General features: G+C 37.1%; 1 protein-coding gene across 6 annotated transcripts in view; it reads left to right on the plus strand.

Moving 5' to 3' along the window:
- Positions 1–6901: 6901 nt before the first annotated feature.
- The window catches only part of CCDC178 (coiled-coil domain containing 178), a 525224-nt gene continuing 513523 nt past the window's right edge, over positions 6902–18602 (plus strand). For 3 of the 6 annotated variants that reach the window (XM_031934542.1, XM_031934544.1, XM_023207483.2), the window contains exons 1-2: positions 7168–7254; positions 7816–7935. The gene's annotated coding sequence lies outside the window, so the exon portion shown is untranslated. Of the gene's footprint in view, positions 6992–7167; positions 7255–7317; positions 7414–7815; positions 7936–18602 lie in introns of those variants that run through there. The other 3 variants (XM_023207480.2, XM_023207482.1, XM_031934543.1) reach the window with 3 other exon arrangements.

Consider the following 18602-nt stretch of genomic DNA (forward strand, 5'->3'; position numbering starts at 1 on the left):
TTTTTTTTTTTTTTTTTTAAGTCTTTATTCTCCCAGATTTTCAATTTTGAAAGACATGTTGTCAAGCTCAGAGATTCTTTCCTCAGTGATGCTCAGTCTAATAATGAGCCAGCAAAAACAATCTTTATCTGTTACAGTGTTTTTTATATCCAGCATTTCTTTTTAATTCTTTTTAAAGATTTTCCATCTCTCTGCTTATATTAACCATCTGTTCTCGCACATTATCTACCTCTTCAATTAAAGCCCTTAGCGTAGTAATCATAGTTGGTTTAAATTCATAGTCTGATAATTCCAACATCCCTGCCATTATCCTGGTCTGGTTCTGATGCTTGCTCTGTCTTTTCACACTGTGTGTGGGTGTGTGTGTGTGTGTGTTTTTTTTTTTTTTTTTTTTTTTTTTTGCTTTTTTTGTATGCCTCATAACTTTTTGTTTAAAGATGTATTTGCCTATCACTCTCCAATCTGAGGGGCCATGGTTTTCCCTGACCTCACTTCTGCAATGTATTTAAGAAACTTGTCTTTTTTAGGGTAAAGTGGTGACTTCTAAGCTCTGTATGTGCCCGACTCCCTCCTTGCTTTCTCAGCTCCCGGAGTGGTGACAGCTTTCAGCTATTGGTAGCCTTATACAGTAGACCACCCCTGAGGGTTCCCTTAACCTTGTCACATTTGGTAAACACTGTCTTTATGAGATTTTGCTCAGTGACCTCACTTGAGCATTTCATCTATTTCTTTACAGGATCCCAACTAATGAAAACATTGTTCTTTATGACACTCGTCATCCACCTCCCCTCATGATTATCATGACCATTTTGTTTGGCTCAATTTTCACAGGACAAATGGAGTAAACCACACTTAGTCATTTGAAGATGATTTTTTATGTATCCCTATAAAACAGGCTGAGTAATATATTGTGAAGTGCACTGATTTGAGTCGCAGTTGGGTTTGAGTTTAATTCTACTCATTGCAAACTGTGTGGCTCTTGATAAGTCACTTAACTTGTTCCAAATCACATTTGCTATGAAAAAGAAAGATAATATGTATTTTTTCAAGAGAGAGATTTGAGGAGAGGAAAATGTATAATCTGACATGTGACAATGTTCAATAAATAAATGGTAGTAAAACTACTGTAATTATTATTCAGAACATTTTTGGGAAAAGTAAATCACCAATGAATAAACTTAGAAATTAGCAAGTGATTATGCTAATTGATTATAGAAATAGCCATGAGCAAAGATAAGTGTTTCTCATTTTCTTTTAGTAGTTTTTCAGTGAAAGACAATTCAGGAGACCTAGTCATGATATGTGTGTGTGTGTGAATATATATAGACACATATGCATATATAGAGAGAGAGCGAGATAGATTCACGCATATATGTATATATATATATACACACATGTATCTATATGCATCTCTGTTCAAGTGTATTCTCTATTGACTTATTTTGACATTTAAAGAAAATTTTATACCAGAGTGCTAGGTTCCTACCATTAAGGGGAACAAATGAAAAGTCAAAGGGAATGAAGACTATCAAATATGAGAGGATGCTTGCTGACTAAAAGGACTGTTGTGCATGGTAGTTGAAGTAGGATTTCTGTCATAGATAATAAGCTTAAGCCACCAGAATAATTTTTCACTACAGGATTTAGATCTATTTCCATGAGGAGTCAGAGATGTAGAAACTATGCCTGTAGCAGTTTGTGAGTCTGCTACTTTCTAAAATCATGATAAATTCTAGGACAATAGATTCAGTTTTACACAATGTTATCTTATAGGAAATATCTGGATGTGCTAAGAGTGTTATGAATCAAATAACATCATGACTGTCTTAGAGAATAACAATTTAATTTTCCCCAAAGAGTGCAGAAATAATATTGACAGCTTATTAAATGACATGAATTTCACAGGCTGTATCTTTATTGAGCATTCCCTTTATATTCACTTTTATTTTTACTTTTCTATAACTCACTTCTTTTCACAAAAAATTTAAGGCCAATACAACAAAAATATGTAATGAAATACTGATATAATGTAAGTATCAGTAGAAAATCAGGACCAAAGAGTTAACATAATTGCTTATATTAAGCTTAACATCTGGTAGAGAAGACATAGGGAGATATTCAGCTATATAAATCTCACAATTTATACATGATTTGCACTAGTTTCTTGGGTTAAACAACTGCTGTCTGATTTGTCCTTGCACTCAATCTCCTTAAAACTTTCTTTTTCCCCCTCTCTACCCCTCACACTAGCCCATGCACGTGTGTGCACACACACACACCCCAGTTTCTTACATAGAATTTTGAATGGGTCCATTGAATGATATGATTGACAATAGCATTTAAAACTTTTTAAAGTGTAGTGGTATGTTTCATATGTCTTTTTAATATAGTGCTCTTGGCAGGGCGCGGTGGCTCAAGCCTGTAATCCCAGCACTTTGGGAGGCCGAGGCAGGCGGATCACGAGGTCAGGAGATCGAGACCATCCCGGCTAACACAGTGAAACCCCGTCTCTACTAAAAAATATAAAAAATTAGCCGGGCGAGGTGGCGGGCGCCTGTAGTCCCAGCTACTCAGGAGGCTGAGGCAGGAGAATGGCGTAAAACCGGGAGATGGAGCTTGCAGTGAGCCGAGATCCGGCCACTGCACTTCAGCCTGGGTGACAGAGCGAGACTCTATCTATATTTTATTTTTATATATATTTTTAATATATATAAAAATATATATTTTATTTTTATATATATTTATATATATATATATTTATATATATATATAGTGCTCTTTGATAAATAGAAAGAGTGATGGAACACAGTAAAAATGACTGTAATGTAGTAAGGTAACAATGTTTGAATCAATAATCTGGTGTTGGTTTCATCTGATTCAGAAAAAGAACTGAAAGCATGCCCAAAAGGCACAGTACTTTACATCTTTAAAACAACTTATATTCTGTAAATTGTATCCTTTCAGGCAAGCTTTATTAAAACTGCCCAGAGAGAGTCTGAGGCTGTGTTCTCTGATGAAGTGTTGGGGCCTAGGTATTCTAAAAAGCATACAGATTGAGAGCAGATCCACATGCTTTATGACAAGCAGATGGGATGAATTAAAGCTTATGATGAAACTTGAGGAGGCACGCTGGCCTGGATAAATGACTACAACTTACTCACAGAGGGTGACAACAGGGACGTCTGTAGGAACGTTTAGCATTTAGGATCATTTAACGTTAGCTTTAGGAAGTTGTAATGGTAATCTTTAGCACATAAATGGGGTTAAGATTGTCTCCACATTCTATACCAAAACCAGTCTGATTTTGAAATATTTGAAAGAATAGGCCAATATAGGGAAATATCAGTAACACTCATTCAGAACTTCTTACTTTCGCATTGTGTATCAGTGTGAGTTACAAAATAAAAATGAATTGGTTGCTGTAAGAAGTAATCCGATGTAAGCAAATTGAATTTTGGAGAATGGCTGCCAAAGACAATTTTTAATTTAGAAAAATTGATTATCATGTCACTCTTTCAGATATAATTAGATACCAGCTCCAATTACCTACTGTGGACCCTTACGTTCTATCTTAATAAAACATTATTATTAGTAAGAGGACTTAGCTCATTCTCCATGACAGGTGTGATATGCATTTAGTTACCCTAAAAGTGGCTGCAAATAATTCTGACGTAAGTTTTAAAAGGAGCATAGAATACTCGTTTTTAAATCTAATTCATGAAATGGTCTAGCATTGTCAGGAAATATATTAAAACATAAGCATGCTCAGGTCCTAAGGACTAATTGGATAAAAGATCGTTAGGAAGACAATTGTATGGCTGAAAATCTTTCATATACTGAAAGCTTGCTTAGATTTACCTATACGTCTGTCCTATGTCTTTACTCACTATTTTGTTTCTTCCTAAAGTACATTGTTCAGTGTAGGTCGGCTAATGGTAAAATTTGTTTTTTTTTTTATTTGAAAATAGTTTTAATTCTGCTCCTGAATGATAGTTTTGTAGGAAATGTATTTTTATTTGATCATTATCTTCTCTACACATGGTTATTATATCACTTTATTCTGTCTTTTATTGTTGCTATAGAAAAATTGAATATTTATGTTTGTTCTGCTTTTGTGGAAAATCTGGTTTGCTATTTGCTAATAAGATCACCTTGCCTATTGCACAGAAGGAAAAATATCCTTTCCTTTATAGATTTAGGTTCATAGCTGAGGCCCCTATAACCAAAAAAAACATATTAACAAGAGAAAAGCATACATACCGAAGTTTTACATGACCCTGGAGCCTTCATAAGGAAACAAATATCCAAAGAATCAGTTAAACCTGAGTGATTTTTCTAGTAGGTTTGATGAAGAGTGAATAATGGTGGAAAAATATTACACACATTATGAGCTAATGGTGATAAACTAGGGGAAACCTAAAAAGGCCTGTTTGGTTGGATTCTTCTCTGTGTCCCTGTGTCTTCAGCAATAAGGAATAAGGATGCTGCTTTCCTCCAGGTATAGAGAGGGCACCTCCCATATGAGGGTCTTATGACCTAAGCCTGGGGAAGGTCAGAAAATCCTTTCTAGGTTTTATGACCTTCTTCCAGGGACACGGATGGAGAGGAAGGTCAGAGTGACCTTCCTGCTTCTGCAATTTTCTAAAATTTCTTCAGGTTAAAAAATTTTAGGGTAGCATGTCCTAAACCCCATCACTACTAGGTTCTTGTTTATGATGATAAGTCTGGTATTGATTTTTCAGTGTCCGATTTCTGTTCTATTTGAGTTTCAGCTACAATCCTGCACTGGGTTTACTGAGACACCCCTACATTTTTTTATTTTAAAATACCCACTTTTGTTTATGTGAAGTAAGTTAATATGTGTATTAGCTTTCTATGGCTGTGTAACAAATTACTATAAGTCTAGCAGTTTAAAACAATGTCCATTTATTAGCCTCATGGTTCTCTAAGTAAGAAGTCCAAGTGAGGTTGCCTGGGTTGTCTGCTCAGGGTCTCATGAGGCTGAAATCAAAGTGATGGCAGGACATAATCTCCTTTTTTTTTGTAAGATGGGGTCTTGCTCTGTTGCTCAGGCTAGAGTGCAGTGGTACAATCTTGACTCATTGCAACCTCTGCCTCCCAAGCTCAAGCAGTCCTGCCACCTCAGCCTCCTGAGTAGTTGGGACCACAGGTGCGTGCCACCATACCTGGCTAATTTTTTCATATTTTGGGTAGAGACGGGGGTTCACCATGTTGGCCAGGCTGGTCTTGAACTCCTGGCCTCAAGTTATCTGCCTGCCTTGACCTCCCCAAGTGCTGGGATTACAGGCGTGAGACACCGTGCCCAGCCAGGACATATTCTCATTTTGAGTTCAGTCTTCTCTTCCAGGCACATCCAGATTATTTGTAGAATTCAGTTCCTTGCAGTTGTAGGACTGAGGTCCCCATTGCTTTGCTCAATGTCGCCTGCGATCATTGTCAGCTGCTAGAGGCTGCTTGCCTTCCTTGCCATAGGGTCTTATCAGTCTTCAAAGCTGACAATAGAGAACATTCCTTTGATAAATCGCTCTGATGCTTCAAATCTCTGACTCCAGGAAGAGGTCAGTCCCTTTTAAGAGTTTACCCAATCAAGGCCAACCCATCCTGGATAATTTCCCTTTTTCAAGTCAATTGTGTCATGTAACAAACTAATCAGGAAAATGAAATCCATCATATTTAAAGTCCTGAGGATTATGCAGGTGTGTATATCAAGGGGCAGGGTTCTTGGGGTCCATTTTAGAATTCTGCTTGCCACAATAGGGGTTTAGCAATTATCAATGAGTTCTAATTAAGAGAAACTTGTCAAGAATGAGATTTCTAGTAGGTAAAGTTTTATTTTATGAGAAAAATCTAGCTATTGTTTTAATACGCACATTTTGATATTGTGAACCTTCATGAATACATATTTACTGGCATGCAAATGATTCATTTGGTTTGTAATTTAACATTGTATTGAGAACAAGTCAAAGTTTAATAATTAATGGAGGGAGATGGGAAAGTGGAGTGCATTCTTGAATCTATTTTTTAATTACAAAAAGAGCTCTGCTTCTGCATATATTAAGATTAAGACCTTCCACCAGTTTGCTGGTTATTGCTTCCTTCTTTTCATCTTTGTCTGAAAGAATCACATTCCAGGTACGGACTTGCTGGTTTTCCCCTCTTAGAAAAGGATTACTAATTAAATTGCCTCTTAAAGTAATAGATTTTGCTGATTTAACCTTGGCAGGCAATTGCCTGTTCTCAGTGTTGCCTGGAAAAATGATTTCTCTGGATGACAATGTGAATCTTCATTCTGATCCGGTTTTTTTTTTTTTTTTTTTTTTTTAACTGTCTTCAGTTTATAGTCTTTTTCATTCAGGAAGACGGTGAGAATAGTGTAAGACACGACTGTCCTTCTCCGAAGCCTATTTCAGTTCACAGTGTATATTCACAGATGATGAAACAAAATGTAGGTGATACATTTTGTGCCACTAATTTATTTATTTATTAATCTGTCGCCCAGGCTGGAGTGCAGTGGCACGAACCTGGCTCACCGCAGCCTCTAACTACTGGGCTCAAGGGATCCTCCTGCCTCGGCCTCCCAAAGTCCTGGGACAGGACACGCCTGGCACAGGGATGTGCCACCACACCCGGCCTGCCATTTAGTATTTTGTCATAAGGATCAATGCTTCAAAAATTTGGTTTTGAAAGAAAGAGACCCTTAGACAAATGGCTTGAATTAGTCATTTTCCCCACTTCCAGACACTAGGAAAAGTTCTCCTTTCCTCCTTAACAGTTGAGGTTTCTCAATACTGAAGTCACAACCAAACCATATGGGGTTATCCATGGAGTCCTGGTTGTATCGTCCCAAGTGGCAAGAAAGACAGAGGCCCTGTGGTCCTCCCGAAGGTGGACAAAGTCTGTGATCCCTTCATGTTCTAACCTCACTGTTGTACGAAAGGGCGTTGACTCTTCTCCACCCCTTCCCTCTCCGGTAAAGAGGGAAAGGAGTCGGGCTGGCAAATTGGTTACAACAGAAACGGAAAGACACCTGGAGGACGCGGAGCGGCGGCGGCCTGGAGCGCTGATCAGGCGCGGAAACGCGGGGAGTCAGGGGCCAAGGGCTCCAGTCAGGACCCGCAGCTGCCCTCGCGGTTGCCTGGATACGGGATAACCGACTGGGGGCCTCGAAGGCAGCTGAGCCGGAGGGCTGAGCAGGCGCGGCTCGGGGAGACGCGCGAGGAGAGCGCGGAGACGGTGAGTCGGGGACGCTAGCCCCTCGGCCCGGAGAGCTGCCGGGCGGCGCCCACTCCGCCTGGTCGCCCGCCTGCGCGACTCCCGCGGGAGAACCAAAGGCAATTCCCGGCCGCCCCGCGGGAGTTATAGTCGCCTCGTTCTTCACCCCTTCCGGAGGCGGCGGGGAGTCCTTGCCCCGAGCGTTTGAAAACAATCCCCCAAATCCCCAGTCCCATAATTCCCCAGTCCCCCGGTCCCGCTGTCCCCCTGTTTCCCTGGCCTCCAATTCACCAATCCCCCAACCCCTGTCCCAAGTCCCAAGTCCCCTAGTCCCCAGTTCCCAGTTCCCAGTTCCCCAGTCCCCCAATCCCCACGTCCCCACTGCCGGGGAAGGGAAGCAGAGTCTCCCTCCTCTGGCCGCCTAGAGGAACTTCATCTTGTCTGTAACTGCGTCTCTAGCGTCTTATTCCATTAAAATAATTATTTCGACTTTTATTTTGCTTATAAGGCCGCCTTGTGGTGGCTCATGTATTTTTCCTTTGAACTGTTACTGATTTCTTTTCTTGATATTTCATTTTCAAGTGTCTGCTCAATCAAGTCAAATAGTGAACACCTTCCTGGCGGAGAGGCTGAGAATTGTATACTTGCTTGCTTTAAAGCATCCCAAATAAGATGATCCACTCCAACACCTCCCTTTTACAGGTGAGAAAAGTGATATTTAGAGCTGATTTATGACTTGACAAAAGTCAGATCCAGCAATCTTCAAACTCAGGAATATAAGAATCTCCCGATTGCCAATTCAAAGCATTTTCTATTATTATTTTCTTGACATTCATCCACTACTCAATAAATATTTGTGAATTGACGTGGTAGCTTATCACTCCTATTTATCGTTGGATAATCTGTCGTGTATTGATTGCTCTGGGCATCTTGACCCAAATACAGCATTCTTGAGCACTCCTACCCTCAAAATATTGTTCCTTGGTCCTGCTGTAGTAATAGGTTTTAGAACACCACTTACCAAGTTTAAGAACTCAGAGACATGACTAGTTGCAAGACAAGTCCAAGAATCTAGAGGATTCTCAGCTATTTGTGTTCAATTGTTATTTAGACATTCGTACAGAAACTATTGTATTTCTATCTTGAATATATAATACTTTTCACTTTACTGTTGTAGTTATAAAATTTTATTATAAACTATATCTGGCTAATTTCCAGAACTATCGATAATGAGTTTGATTGTTAGTCTACGCGCTATCCCTGAATGGGTTGGGATTGCTGCCAGAGCTTTTATCCACAACCCAGACTTCTCTCTCCTGCTCCCACCTCAGATTCAACACAACCTCAGACTCAACTAATTTGTTACCACATCCTCAGAATTTTTCTTCCTGTTCTATATTGCATAGCAGTGAATGGGATAACTGCATATATTCTTCTTCCTTTTGTCTTTAGAATATGGACTTCATTCTCACACTGGCTTATTCCACCAGTCTAGAACCATGATTTCCAAGAGCACTGGACTCATAAATTCCCAAACTTGCACCTAAAAAGAAAATCTAGAAACACTCGATGGATTCTTCTTGACTTCAGTTGGTTCAATTTGTCTGTCCCAAGAGCATTTATGTTGGGGATAGGACTACTACAATTGGCAGCAATGTCAGACTATGTGGATAGAGTGGGAAAACAATTTCACAAAAAAAGGAGCCCTTTAGGAAAGAGAATTGCTGGGGAAAAATCCGTATTTGTCTACTCAGAGTTTATCTAGGCTTATGGGACTGAAGATCAATGAGGATATTGGTTGCTAAAATGCTAGACTGCGGAGTACAGACAAAATGGAAAGGAAGATGATGTATGGTGAATGAGCAGGGAAAAGCAGAAAGATTAAGCACTGGAATATTTAAAGTAGTTGAAGAATTTGTATTGAGGAAATGATACAGGGAGAGAATTGGATTGATTATTTTATAAGCATCTGGGTTATATACCTGGTGGAAAATTAGAACATCTACAAGCAGATGGTTGCATGTGTGTGAGCTCTAATGGCCATGGTAACTTCTGCACAATGACACTAATTATGTGTGTGTGTTTGCCGTGTGTGTGTGTGTGTGTGTGTGTATGCTGTATATGGCATTTTAAAATTGATGTTGAACTTTTAACTTCATTTATAATGCTGCTGAAATAGAAGAAGACCACTCACATTAGAAGCAGCAGAGGCTATCTATTCAGATCTTGCTGTAGGAAGGGAGTCAGCCACTATCACTTGCATTGGAGAGAGACTCAAAGGCAGACAAGGGAGTGGGAAAGCTATAAAGCTTCAGGTATGTTTTGATTGGAGGTTATTGACATGGTGATGCTGAAGGAGGGCTAACTAGAAGCAGGATATTTTATAGGACTAGTCTGAGGATCTTATTTGGCTTTCTCTGCTTGGTCTTGAATTGGAACCAGGAGCAATAATTAGGAAAGCTGGCAGTCATCAACAAAGTCCTGACTGTTCCAGGCTGATCAGTGTGGAAGTTATGGTTTGGCTTTCTGGACTGGTTGATGCAGACGTGTGGATCAGAGTTTTATTTTCATATGTGGTCTGGCCATAGTCCCTTTATATAGTCAGTCAATGTTCATAAGAATTCAGTTAGGTAAATTTAAACTTACCTTCATATTAGAAAACTGATATTTGCATGCATTGTATTTATGGACATGTAATTTGTTAATGAACCCTAGTTCACTGAATTTAAATTATTACCATGTATTAATGGACCTGTTTGTATTTTTTCTAGTCTTTGTCTTCTGTTACTTTTTGGAAACTTGACTCCAGGTTGAAACTCCTTTCTCTTGTTTTCTATGATCCCATTCATTTTTTTCCCTTCAATTTCTCTAGAAATTGTTAATGTTAATTATTCTTGACTTTAATGTCTAAATTCCTTTTCTTCATTGCTGTTGTTATTGTATGCTGGTGACTGGACTAAATATTCTATACACATTATCTTATTTTAACCCTCACAATGACACTGTGAAATATTGTTATTTTCACCATTTTCCACAGCAAAGACTGAAGTTCAAATACATTAACTACCCTTCCCAAGGTCAGATAGCCAGCCAATAATGGGGCCCGTGAGGAACTGAATTCTACATCTAACTGATTGGAAAACTATGTTCTTTGGCATTTGATTGAACTACTTTAATCATGATATGTCTATTTTATGTTAGTTTACATCTATGAACATTACCATCTGGCCTCACTTTCTGGGTACTTAATGTGTGTGTGAACAGAGATAATTAGAAGATCTTTCATGTGAACCGAAGGGATTCAGCCTGCCCTTAGATGCTGGAAAACCTTTGGATTTAACCACAAACCAATGAACTGGATGAGATACCTGGGCATGTTAAATAGAAAAGCAAAGGTGGAGGGGCGACAATCTGGTTGAATAGACAGTAAAAGAGCACAGCCAACAAATTATAGTTTGTATGGAAATTAGTTATTTGAACATCCCTGTACTGATGGTAAGTTGTTTAATGGACAAACTAAACAATTATTTTTGTTTCTTTAAAATTTTTCTTTGTGTAAATGAGACTTTATTATTTAAATTTATCTTCCTTGAGGTTAAAAACTATCCTCATAAATTGTAACTGTTGAGTCTACAAATTACACCTGTGACAAATTCTTTGCGAGGTTGCAAAAGCTGAGCATTTTTGTTAGAGAAGCTATGTGAATCAGAGGTAATTACACTTTAATCACCTTAAGTGTTCCATTGCTTAGGAAACTCTATTTGCTCGGTTTGTACTCCCAGAACAACTTGATTACAGGCAAAGGATATAGCATAACACAGAAACAACACAAGAAAAATATGCATGAAAAAGAACCTAGAGGTTCCAGGCACAGGTTTCTTTGTTCTACCACCTCTGGGTCACACAGGTGCTCTTAGCCTGTACCAGACTATAACCACTACTGGTGTGCATGTGAAGCACTTCTGTAGCAGGAGACCCAAATCTCACAGTGGAGATCTCTTATACTAAGATTTTCATATAGATGTATTCTAGCTATGTTACCAGCCTTTACTTTGAATGTCTTCCTTCCCCAGACTCCACTGAAATTAGGTGCAATTACAAATTCAATTATTATTACTAAACAGTGCTAGCAGACTGATACATCTTACTCTGAAACAATTCATGGATCCATGGTTATAAAACATCATTTATCTTTAGTTAATACATTTTACAGCATTGGCCAAGGGTCAGTAGCTCTGGAAATAAACTGCAATCAATCCAAACCAGCTAAGATGAACCTATTATATGCATAGATTACGGATGCAGCAATAAATGCTCAATTCTTTTCCACATTAAAACCAGTAAACAAATAGCATCCTCCTTTGCATCTACATCTCACTTCATGTCTAGCTCTTTCCAGCTTGTATCTGCTCAAGTCCTAGAAAAAGTGGTCTATGCATGTCTTTCATCATCCTCATTCTTTCTGTCCTGGACATCTTGTTACCTAAACTCTGCTCCTATCACTTATGGGAAATGTTTGTGTTAAGGTCATTCATGACCTTCTGCTAGATGAAATGGACCTGTTTGTATTTTTTTCTAGTCTTTGTCTTCTGTTACTTTTTGGAAATTTGACTCCAGGTTGAAACTCCTTTCTCTTGTTTTCTATGATCCCATTCATTTTTTTTTCCCTCAATTTCTCTAGAAATTGTTAATGTTAACTATTCTTGACTTTCATGTCTAAATTCCTTTTCTTCATTGCTGCTGTTATATGATCTGATCCAACTATAGTTCTATAATAATAATTCCCAAAACTCTGTTTCTAGTCTAAAACCTTCTCATGAGTATTGGACACACATACACCATCGTTATTAAAAAGCACCCATAAGTGAAGTTTCAGTAGTCTTCTCTCCTCCATCAACCCAGTTTTCCTCAGATAGATCTGATTTCAGATAATGGCAGTGCAGGCTATTCATTCTTTCATGCTAGAGATACGGGAGTCATTCTAGATCCCTCTTTTTCAGTTACTGCATTTAATTTATCATCAAATCACACTGTTTCTGTCTCTTAAATAGCATTTGACTCTTATTTCCTCCTTTCCATTTCTACTTCCTGTAGCTTATTACAGTATTATATAATAAATATTATTATTATTATAAATAATGTTTACTAAGATCACTTCAGTAGTCTTCTTGGTCATTTTTTTGCCTCTAATCATGGTCTTCTCCAATAAGCCCTCCATCGCATAGCACTTGTTTCTCTCTCTCTGTGTTGTTCCTGTTGACTGATACGTTCCTACAAAAGATTTGAAGTAGTTAGAAAAGGGTCTCATTTATTCTGGCATCATCAGTGCCAAGCATATAATATATATTGAATACATTTTTTGAATGAATAAATTAACATACACTTTAGAAAAATATGCATGGGAAATGAGGATATGGTGCTTACATGCTCTAAAACAACATTGTCCAAAAGACTTTTCTGCAATCATAGAGCTGTGCTATGATGCAGTAGCTTATAGCTACATGTGTAGGTGACTAATGTAGCCAAGGAACTGTATTTTTAATTTAAAATTGAACATGGCTAGTGGCTATGATAGAGAACAGCATAGCTTTAAGAAAATAGGCCCCGAAATTGCTCTTTTTTAAAAATATAATTAACTCTTAAGTGGAATAAACTAAAGCTGTTTTTTTTTTTTCTGCTCCAATAATTATGACCACTTTAAACTAAAATTCTGCAGATGGTCTCTCATTCCTAGTTCAACAATTCTGTTCAAGAAATATTTTTGAGCACATAATATTTGCCAGGTACTGTGGATTCAAAGAAAAACAAAATAACAATTTCCGCATTTGAAGATACAGCAGGAAAATGTCACCTGTTAATGGAATTTGATTTCTGAGATATTGAAAATTAGCAGAAAATTTGAAAGTTGATAAAGACACTGGGAAAGAACATTTTAAATATTTTTCCCTGTTCCTCCTCCTACATCTAGATTCTGAAGTAGCAGATGAGAGTTAGAATTGTCAAAATGAACCTTATGATGATGGGAATCATTTCAGATCCCCATGTGAAATATACAGCCCTCCTGAAGTACAGTAAGGATGAACTTTTGCCTGTTTCTTTGACCTAGATAGTTTTAATTATCTCCTTTCCTTTCTACCTTCCATTTTGTGTCTTCCTGATACCTCAGTTGCTTTCACATTTATTAATTTCTCTGAAACAATGTTGCAGACAGCCCAATGTCACAACCTCTGGCTCTAGACAGTTCCATCAAACTGTGTCATTTCTGGGGACTGACTGTGGTGTGATAGCAAATTTTGCATCAGTATGACAGCATTTATAGCCAAGCTAATTTAGATTACTTAGCAAATATTATGCCATGAAATCATGTATAAAATGGTATCAGTAGGGTCCAAATATATAGTATAAAATGTATTTCTTTACCCGCTAATTTGAACATGTCCTTAGAAAACTGCTGTACGAAGTTGTTGGCATAATTTCTTTGTAATAAATTCCCAGTGCTGCTTATTACTTTTGATTTTCTTATTCTCCAGATGGCTACACATTTGCACTCTTATTTGTCTGTTATTTCACTAAGCACAGATTTCTTACTGGGTGCTATTATTTATTTATATTTATTTATATCTTTGGTTTGTTTTGCAGCAACAAAAACTGTTTCTCTTAATGAAGAATTTAAGAACAATAGGAAATTAGTGGAAAGCTTAATTTTCCAGCTTGATTTAATACTTCTCAAAAGCTATACTGTTGGATGAATTTTGATTTCTTTACTGAATACTAACAAATTTCTAGAAAAATATTAAATATTGCTTGTATTGAGATCTTTGCTTAGTCATAGTGATTTAAAAGAGGCCAAACATTTATACTTAAACATATTTCAATAATAGAATTACTAATGAAAGCATTACTTCCTTTTTCCCTCGTGGCATAATGATAAACTCAGAGTAATATCCATTTTGATTTTCTTTGTGAAACGTATAAGAAAGTATAAGTATCTTTCCACACACACACACACACACACACACACACACACAGAATATCTGCTATTGAATTATTGGTCAGTCATGGAGTGGGAAGCTATTAAGGCGCTTTACTGTTTAGAATGAAACATAATAGGAAACCTTAGCATTTTATTACATTTTCTCAACTAACAGCTTAAAGCTGTATTTATGGATAAATAAAACCACGTTGTGAAATTTCACCCTATTCATCTTTATTTTCTTATTCATTTTAGTCTCATATTTTCCTTCCCTATAGATGGCTTACTGGCCTCTGGTAAAGATCATAAGTGGAAGAACATTGAGTGACTAGTGGTGATGGGTTGGGGGCAGGGCAGCAGTACATTACCTGTTTTCAATCTAGTGTTTGAAGGCCTCTAGTAGGAAAAGAAAACTCATGACCTTTTGACAAGATCATATTTAAGGGAGACTTAGTCTTTCCATTTTTATTAAATTTTAATTTGGTAGCTCATATGAACTAGAATTTTTTTATTTAGCAACATATGCTTTGTATTAATTCAGTAGTTTGCGTTTTGAGGAAGACCATTTAGGGAATCGGGATGAATAAAAATTGGATATACTCTGGAGATGCCATGCCAATGCATGGCTATCCTTTTGCAGAAGCAGAAAAATCAGCCCTAGGTAACAATTCTCAGTAGAATTTTAGATGTATCCTTTGTGGGAAAACTCGATATACCCTTCACGTTATCCAAACTTTAAAGCCTACAAGGTTTATAAAAATGACTAGTAGAATGGAGTGTTATGCTTTAGAAGAATAAACAGAACTTGGTGAGTGTTAAAATTTCTAAACTAATGTTAACAGACACTGAGTAATTTCTTTGTTATTCAAACATAACCTCAGAATAGTTGATAATATCAGTCTCTCTTACAAAGGCAATAATTAAGCCTCTAAAAGATCATATTTCATATGCCTTAATACCACATTAATCAATGTAACTGTGTTCTCAATATTTAGTTCCTTAAGAGACGGTAGATTTGAAGAAGTTCAAGGCAGCTCTTTCTTGATACCTTTAAAAAAGGTAATTAAATTTATGGACAAAGCCATGCAATTAAAAAAATATTTCTGACGTTTATCTTACAGAGCATCATAAATAATCCATAGGTAGAAACGGCATGAAGATAGTGTTTCCCTTATTGGGAGGTTCAGTCCTTCTTTAGAGAAGTTACTGGATGTGTTTCTCAAGGAGATGTGTTTCTTTGCTACTGAGAGGAACCTGGAGTGTGTAAAATCAGAAGGAAGAGCATCACAGGGTATTGGTATGTGCATCAAGGAGTATTCAATTTGTGTGTGTGTGTGTGTGTGTGTGTTTAAAGAGAGGGCATGGGAGATTTATATTAAAACTTGGGTTGGAGAAATCTATTACTACCATCTTTAAGCAAAACTTACAGTTCGCTTAGAAAAACTCTGCTAAAAATGTTTAGGCTCTACTAATATACTTTTGCTGGTATAGAAAGCATGAACCATAGCCCAGAAACTGAGTGTGTAAAGAACACCACACTCAAGTTTTTCTCTAAGTCAACTTAGAGAATTCCAATTCTGTGGCACCTTTCTACTAGTTTAGCAGCAAATTTACCCTCAGTCAATCTTGATATCACTTGTATCCCCCTCCCCATACCCAACCAAACCCTCCTGCCACGTGTCATCTCTTCCACTGAGAGTACCAGCCTTCTCATGGATCTTATAGATCACTGCTGACTTGATGTAGCCCCCAGGCCCATAAGAAGCTGAGCGCAGTTGGCAGCTCTCATGCCTGTGATGCAGCCTGCAGTGCACCCAGCAGTCATCTCTGCAAAATCTGGTCACCTGCTTTGCTGCTACCACAGCCTTCTTGGGCTCACAGACCTCTTCCATCACCACTGGGGAATACTTCTACACACCTCACTGATCCTGCATTCCTCTCTAGGATATCCCATGAGTTAAGATCAAAGAGATTTCAGACTGCTTCTGCTTTTCTCCAGGTCAAAAACCTGTAGACAAAAAACTACAAAGTCTTGTTATGATATAAAAATGGGAGTAGATGAGCTGGGGGCGCTGAATAGAGAGAACAGATGCAATTAATAATTCAATATCTTCAGCTGATAAAATAATGTTTTAACAAATATGGTGCTATTTGGGGTAAAGGAGGGTGTAGTTTGATTACCTGGGAACCTACCGTCCTTTATTATAGAGTGGCTCCTAGTAGGAGTATTTATATCACTGGCAGTAACAAGATTAAAGTTTTTCTCTAAGTCAACTAAATTTAAAGTTGTATATGAAAATTTGTGTTATAAAAGCTATGTATTTATTTTCATATCTACCAGAAAATATATCATCCTAATGTGAATTGGTGTAAATTGACTTAAATAACACCACAAACAGTAAGTGAAAATAACGAAAAATATGATGGTGGCATTCAAATAACCAGATGTGAATAGCCAGTATGACCTGTGAAAAGTCATGTTATTGAATTTTTTAAAAAATTGTTATGTTTATAATTGAGAATGCCTATAATTCAGATGTTCTAAGGAAGATGTGAAGACTCTTGGTATGCAGGAAGTTTTCTTGGCTTTCAACACAGAAAATGTCCCAAATAATATAAATGGTTAGTTTTCCATGCTCTACTACTCCACTGTTAAAAGTAAAATCATTTGTATTTCACTTATGTAGACTTCATTCTTTTGGTTTTGAGGACAGTGAATCATCACTTGAGCCATTTCCATTATTATTGCTCATGTTCATTTTTAAGCAATTGTGATTTTAAGCTACTGATTAATATTTTGATTAGTTAACAAACTTAATAGTACAGCCCTCTATTATAACAGGTTAGACTATGTTTTGCAAAAGTCCAACATCACGTGGTTTAACAAAACAAAGATCTCTTCTTTGATGATGTTAGTGATGTGGATAAGGCAGCTTTCCTTGATAGGGTCCTCTTCAAGGAGTGGTCTAGGGATCCGACTTCTTTCACTGCAGCTCTGCCATCTGGAACACATGGCTTCTAAGGTTCCATGGAAAGGAAGAGGGCTGGAGAGGCAAATGGAATGATTTTAAGGTCAAGATCTACTCTACATTTCATTGGCCAGAATCCAGTTATGGTCCTGAAACTGTCTGCAAGAGAGGTCAGCAAATGTAGTTTTCCTATTTCTGAGAAAGAGGAAATTGTGCAATGAACCCATATTATTACTTCTACCACAATCCCAAAATATAATCCAGAGTAGTTAAGATATAAAAGACTATTTCATCAAAAGTGTCTCATTGTGCATTTTGCATTATATTTACTCCTAATAAGCAGTTACACATTGACAAAAAATAATGTTTAATAATAAACAAAGCTCCAAATAGTTTTATTATATTTAGGTTTAGAAGCTATCAGAGGCTTACTCTTACTTTACTCAAGTAAAGCTCTTGTGGCAATTTTTTGGTTTTAGAACAACAAGAGGCTATTTTTTTGTAGATAATTTTTTGTAGGTACAGATGTATCTGAAGTGATTAATATAAATACAGTTTCTGAACCAATATCTTCTAGCTTTGTTTTTATCATGTCACATAATTATCTAAATACAAACTAGTGTTGAAAACAAATTTTCCATTTTAGATGGAAGAGAAAATAATTTTACAACATGAAAGTATTGATCATTTTACACAAAATGGCTGGAACATAGCATATATAATCTACCTTTAACAGTAATGCTATCTCAAGTTAGTTTAAGCTTACTTTTGTTAAGAAATAGCTTCTTTCTTTGTTTCCTTGGGTTGCAAATACTCTATATTCTCTAGTTGCAATGACCATGGAAGATAAGTGATTTACAACATGGTTACCTGAATTTACAAAAATTGCTAGATAAAAGTGATTTTTCTTTACGTTTGTTATTTCATTAAGGAAGTTTCCCTGAATTAAAAGAGGTTCTTTTTATTTCATGCTTTCCTTTCTCAAAGAGGAATGTGTAATATTTATATCATATATTATTTTTTCTCCCTTATAGGATTTAATATACACATTCACAACATAAATGTTATTACTTTTTATGCCACTCTTTTGCAGTTTGCATGTCTCTACTACATTTTGCTATGTGATAATTTGATTCTTCTATTACTTTATTATAACTTCTGCAAAAATGGTTTCATCTCGTTATTGTTTACTGAAGACTGACTTTTGTCCCTATATTAACTTTCTCTCTCTCTCCCTCCCCCACCCCTCTTACCCGCCCCCCACCCTGCGCCACCCACCCCACTCCTTCTCTCCTTCTTTCTCTGTGCTCCCTCTCTTTCTCTCTCAGTTTTTGTAGGGGTTGCCAGTTCCAAGTCGTTAGTTCATCTTTTCTGTTTGGATATTTCATTTCTAATTACTGATTTTTCTAACTACTTATATATTAATC

This window comes from Piliocolobus tephrosceles, chromosome 18, assembly GCF_002776525.5.
Source record: "Piliocolobus tephrosceles isolate RC106 chromosome 18, ASM277652v3, whole genome shotgun sequence".
NCBI classification, from domain to species: domain Eukaryota; kingdom Metazoa; phylum Chordata; class Mammalia; order Primates; family Cercopithecidae; genus Piliocolobus; species Piliocolobus tephrosceles.